The following is a 6,000-nucleotide window of genomic DNA, read 5'->3' as shown; positions in this document are numbered from 1 at the left end:
TCTTGTCAAGAGGAAGAAGAATGCTTATGTTAGGGTGAGACATGAAGGCTCAGTTAGCGCACTTGAGAGTTACAAGTTAGCCAGGAAAAACCTAAAAAGAGAGCTAAGAAGAGCCAGACGGGACATGAGAAGTCATTGGCGGACAGGATCAAGAAAAACCCTAAAGCTGTCTATAAGTATATCAGGAATAAGAAAATGACCAGAGAAAGATTAGGGCTGAAAATGTATTGCTGGAAAAGCGCAGCAGGTCAGGCAGCATCCAAGGAACAGGAGAATCGACGTTTCGGGCATAAGCCCTTCTTCAGGAAGCATTCCTGAAGAAGGGCTTATGCCCGAAACGTCGATTTTCCTGTTCCTTGGATGCTGCCTGACCTGCTGCGCTTTTCCAGCAACACATTTTCAGCTCTGATCTCCAGCATCTGCAGCCCTCACTTTCTGTCAGAGAAAGATTAGGGCCAATCAAGGATAGTAGTGGGAAGTTGTACGTGGAGTCAGAGGAGATGGGGGAAGTGCTAAGTGAATATTTTTCATCAGTATTCACACTGGAAAAAGACAATATTGTTGAGGAGAATACTGAGATACAGGCTACTAGACAAGATCAGATTGAGGTTCACAAGGAGGAGGTGTTAGCAATTCTGGAAAGCTTGAAAGTAGACAAGTCCCCTGGGCCAGATGGGATTTATCCTAGGATTCTCTGGGAAGCTAAGGAGGAGATTGCAGAGCCTTTGGCTTTGATCTTTATGTCATTGTTGTCTCCAGGAATAGTGCCAGAAGACTGAAGGATAGCAAATGTTGTCCTTTTGTTCAAGACTCTGGTAATTATAGACCAGTGAGCCTTATTTTGATTGTGGGTAAAGTGTTGGAAAAGGGTAAAAGAGATGGGATTTGTAACCATCTAGAAAGGAATAAGTTAATTAGGGATAGTCAACACGGTTTTGTGAAGGGTTGGTCATACCTCACAAACCTTATTGAGTTCTTTGAGAAGGTGACCAAAAAGGTGGATGAGAGTGAAGCGGTTGATGTGATGTATATGGATTTCAGTAAGGCATTTGATAAAGTTCCCCACAGTAGGCTATTGCACAAAATAGAGACATGGGATTGAGAGTGATTCAGTAATTTGGATCAGAAATTGGCTAGCTGAAAGAAGACAGAGGGTGGTGGTTGATGGGAAATCAACTAGGTGAAAGTAAGGACTGCAGATGCTGGAGATCAGAGTCAAGAGTAGAGTGGTGCTGGAAAAGCACAGCAGGTCAGGCAGCATCCGAGGAGCAGGAAAATCAACGTTTTGGGCAGGAGCCCTTCAACAAGAATAAGGGAAAATGTTCATCCTGCTGTTCAATTACGAATGGTGTACTGCAAGGGTCTGTTTTGGGGCAACTGCTGTTTTTCATTTTTATAAATGACCTGAATGATAATGTAGAAGAATGGGTTAGTAAATTTGTGGATGACACTAAGGTCGGTAGAGTTGTGGAAGGATGTTGTAGGTTACAAAGTTAAGCTGCAGAGCTGGGCTGAAAGGTGGCAAATGGAGTTTAATGTGGAAAAGTATGAGGTGATTCACTTTGGAAGGAAAAACATGAATGCAGAGGACTAGGCTATTGGTAAGATTCCTGATAGTGTAGATGAAGAGATCTTGGTGTCCATGTACATAGATCCCTGAAAGTTGTCACCCAGGTTGATAGGGTTGTTAAGAAGGCATATGGCATGTTAGCTTTTATTAATAGAGGGATTGAGTTTCAGAGCCACGAGGTCATGCTGCAGTTGTATAAAACACTGTTGCGGCTGCACTAGGAGTATTATGTACAGTTCTGGTCACCATTATAGGAAGGATGTGGAAGCTTTGGAAAGTATTCAGAGGAGATTTTGCCTGGTATGGAGGGAAAGTCTTATGAGGAAAGGCTGAGGGACTTGAGGCTATTTTTGTTAGAGAGAAGAAGGTTGAAATGTGACTTAATTGAGATATATTAGATAATCAGAAGGTTAGGTAAGGTGGACAGTGAGAGCCTTTTTCCCTGGATGGTGATGGCTGGCACGATGAGACATAGCTTTAAATTGAGGGGTGATAGATATAGGACAGATGTTAGAGGTAGTTTCTTTACTCAGAGAGTAATAAGGATGTGGAACGGTCTGCCTGCAAAAGTAGGAGACTCACCAACTTTAAGGGCATTTAAATGGTCATACATATGGATGAAAATGGAATAGTGTAGGTTAGATGGGCTCAGATTGGTTTCAAAGGTCCACACAACATCGATGGCCGAAGGGCCTGTACTGCGCTGTAATGTTCTATATTTTATGTTCTACTACACCCTAGGGTTCTGAAGAAGATGGCTGAGGAGATTGTGGAGGCATTATTGGTGATCTTTCCAATGTCACTGTAGTCAGGGAGGATCTCAGAGGACTGGAAAATGACAAATGTAACACCCCTGTTTAAGAGAGGAGGGAAGTAAAGACAGGAAAATATAGGCCAGTTCACCTAACCTTGGTCATTGTAAGATTTTACAGTACATTATTAAGTATGTGGTTGTGGAGTGCTTGGAAGCACATGGTAAAATAGGATTAAGTCAGCAAAACTTTGTGAAGGAGAAGTCATACCGGACAATCTGTTGAATTCTTTGAGGAGATAATACGTGATTTAGACAAAAGAGAGCCATGATCTATTTGGAATTCCAGACAGCGTTTCACAAGGTGCCACACAGGAGGTTGCGAAATAAAATAAGAGCCCATGGTGTTTGGGGCAAGGCACCAGAATGGATAGAGGATTGGCTGACTGGCAGAATACTGAGACTGAGGATAAAGGGGTCTTTTTCACAATGGCAGCTGGTGACTAGTGGAGTGCTGCAGGAGTCAGTGTTAGGACTGCAACTATTCACTTTGTACATTAATGATCTGGACAAAGAAATTTTGGGAATTATTGCTATATTTGCAGATGACACAAAGATAGGGAGGGATAGGTAGTGTACTGGAAGCTGGGACACTGCAGAAGGATTTAGATAGGCTATGAGAGTTGGCAAAGAAGTAGCAGATAGAATACAATGTGGGAAAGTGTAAGGTTATGCACATTGTCAGAATTTTCTAAATTTCTAAATGGGGCAAGGCTTTGGAAAGCTGAAGCACAAAGGGAATTAGGAGTCCTAATTCAGGATTCTCTTAAGGTTAACTCGCAAGTTGAGTTGGCAAGTAGGAAGGCAAATGTAATGTTAGCATTAATTTCAAGAGGGCTAGAATACAAGAGCAAGGATATACTGCTCAGCTTGTAAAATGCTGTGGTCAGACCACATTTAGAATATTGCGAGAAATTTTGGGCTCTATATCTAAGGAACAATGTGCTGGCCTGACAGAGTGTCCAGAGGAGGTTTCCAAGAATCATCTTGGGGATGAAGGTCTTGTCATGTGGAGAGCAGTTGAGGGCTTTGGGTCTGTACTCGATGGGATGTAGAAGAATGAGGAGGGATTTCATTGAAACTTACAAAATACTGAGAGGCCTGGATAGAGTGGATGTGGAGAAGATGCTTCCACTCATAGTACAGACTAGGACCTGATGTTGGAGCCTCAGAGTGAAATGACAACCCTTTTAACTGAGCTAAGGAGAAATTCTTCAGTCAGAGGATAGGGAATCAGTCAAACTCATTGGTGTAGAGGGCTGTGGAGGCCATGTCATTAAGTGTCTTTGAGACATAGGTGGGTAGTTTTTTCATTAGTAAGGGTTGTGGCACTTAACTGGAAGCTTAGAGTCATTTTCGCTGATAAAGCTTGGTTGTTTCACGAAGCAGTCACCCAGTCTACATTTTGTCTCCCTAGTGTAGTGGAATTTCATTGTGAGCAGTGAATACAGTTGAATGAAATACAGGTAAATTGCTGGATAAATTGAATAATGAGGATGGACTCTCTCTCTTTCTTGGCACTATCTCCATGGACTCTACTCCACCCCCACGTCATCAGCATAAATACTACTCTATTTTAATTCAGATGAAGAACCATTGGCCTAAAAAAGTGTTTTTGCACATACGTGCACTGCCAGACCTACAGATTTTCTCATGATTTTGTTCTTTGCCTTTCAGTGCCATGTTCCTTTTGTCTTCCTGTCAAACTATTACACTGGGGGAAAGGCTAGGAGTAGCTTCCTGTTGTACAAGGGTGTCATAAAGGTCTGAAAGGATTAATACTGAGGAGTGTCATAAGTATCATTCATTATGATAATGTCAGATGGACATAGTGTGGCAGAACAGCTTAGAATTGGAAATGAGTACAAGCTGAGGGTCTTCTTGACAAAGGCAGGTTAACCCTCCAGAGCATGATCTGGCCAGGCTCCGAGAGAAACAGGAAGGATGGAGGTGGAGAACGCAGTTATCTCTGGAGAGTCCCAACTGGAGACTGCAGAAGGAGCTGTGTATGGTTCCTCCTCCTGCTGAGTTCCCCTACCTCCTTGTGAGAATGGGACAGCCTCAGGGGTTGTCAGGTTCCTTGTTCCCCCTGCCACCCATGCTTTCAGTCCCAATGGCTGGGGAGATGGAGTGTAGGCCTGTGTCCAGAAGCCCTGGGCAGTGCTTGACCTGGCTCTCCATAGTCACCACCAACCCTGTCCATAGCAAGTTCTCACAAGGTGGGCCAAGTGCTGGAAAAAGGGGATGAGATGTTCAGGTATCTCCCCAAAAGCTGTTTGGGTGACAACTTTGCTCGGTCTGTCAGGACAAATGATTCTGAGCTTCCAGTTGCTTGCCACATCAACATATATCATGTTCCCATGCGAACATTTCTGCCTCTGGCCTGCTACAGTGCTCCAGCAAAGCTCAACACAAGCTGAAGGAACACTTCATCTTCCACCTCGGTATCTTACAGTCTTCAGGATTCAACATTGCATTGAATAATTCCAGAACATGAACACTTTCTTCCATGTGTGTTTCCCACCACCACAAGTCCTAATTTATCTTGGTTGTTCCCAGCAGAGCCAACCTACTTTCAACTACTCACAGTTTTCATTGGCACCCATTCAACATTTATCGCCCTCTTGGCTTTGAACAATCCATCTTCCGCAACTACACTGGCCCCACCCCCCATCTTTTCCTTCGCTACATTGATGACTGTATCGGCGCTACCTCGTGCTCCCACGAGGAGGTTGAACAGTTCATCCACTACACTAACACCTCCCACCCCGACCTCAAATTCACCTGGACAGTCTCGGACTCCTCCCTCCCCTTCCTAGACCTTTCTGTTTCTATCTCAGACGACCGAATCAACACGGACATCTACTACAAACCAACCGACTCCCACAGCTACCTGGACTACACCTCCTCCCATCCTGCCCCCTGTAAAAACGCCATCCCATTCTCCCAATTCCTTCGTCTCCGCCGCATCTGCTCCCAGGAGGACCAGTTCAAAATACATACAACACAGATGGCCTCCTTCTTCAAGGACCGCAATTACCCCCCCCGACGTGGTCGACGGTGCCCTCCACCACATCTCCTCCACTTCCCGCTCCTCCGCCCTTGAGCCCCGCCCCTCCAACCGCCACCAGGACAGAACCCCACTGGTCCTCACCTACCACCCCACCAATCTCCATGTACAGCGCATCATCCGCCGTCACTTCCGCCACCTCCAAACAGACCCCAGCACCAAGGATATATTTCCCTCCCCTCCCCTATCAGCTGTCCGTAGAGACCACTCCCTCCGCGACTCCCTTGTCAGATCCACACCCCCCACCGACCCAACCACCACTCCCGGCACCTTCCCTTGCAACCGCAGGAGGTGCAACACTTGCGCCCACACCTCCCCCCTCACTCCTCTCCAAGGCCCAAAAGGAAACTCCCATATCCGCCACAGATTCACCTGCACCTCCACCCACATCATCTACTGCATCCGCTGCAGCCGGTGTGGCCTCCTCTATATTGGGGAGACAGGCCGCCTACTTGCGGAGCGATTCAGAGAGCACCTCTGGGCCACCCGTCTCCGCCGGGTCCCTCCCGCCCGGCACCGCCTTCCTGTCCTGCAGTCTTCTTCTTGTCC

Source organism: Chiloscyllium plagiosum, chromosome 6 (genome assembly GCF_004010195.1).
Source record: "Chiloscyllium plagiosum isolate BGI_BamShark_2017 chromosome 6, ASM401019v2, whole genome shotgun sequence".
NCBI lineage: Eukaryota > Metazoa > Chordata > Chondrichthyes > Orectolobiformes > Hemiscylliidae > Chiloscyllium > Chiloscyllium plagiosum.
This window is presented reverse-complemented; position numbering follows the sequence as displayed.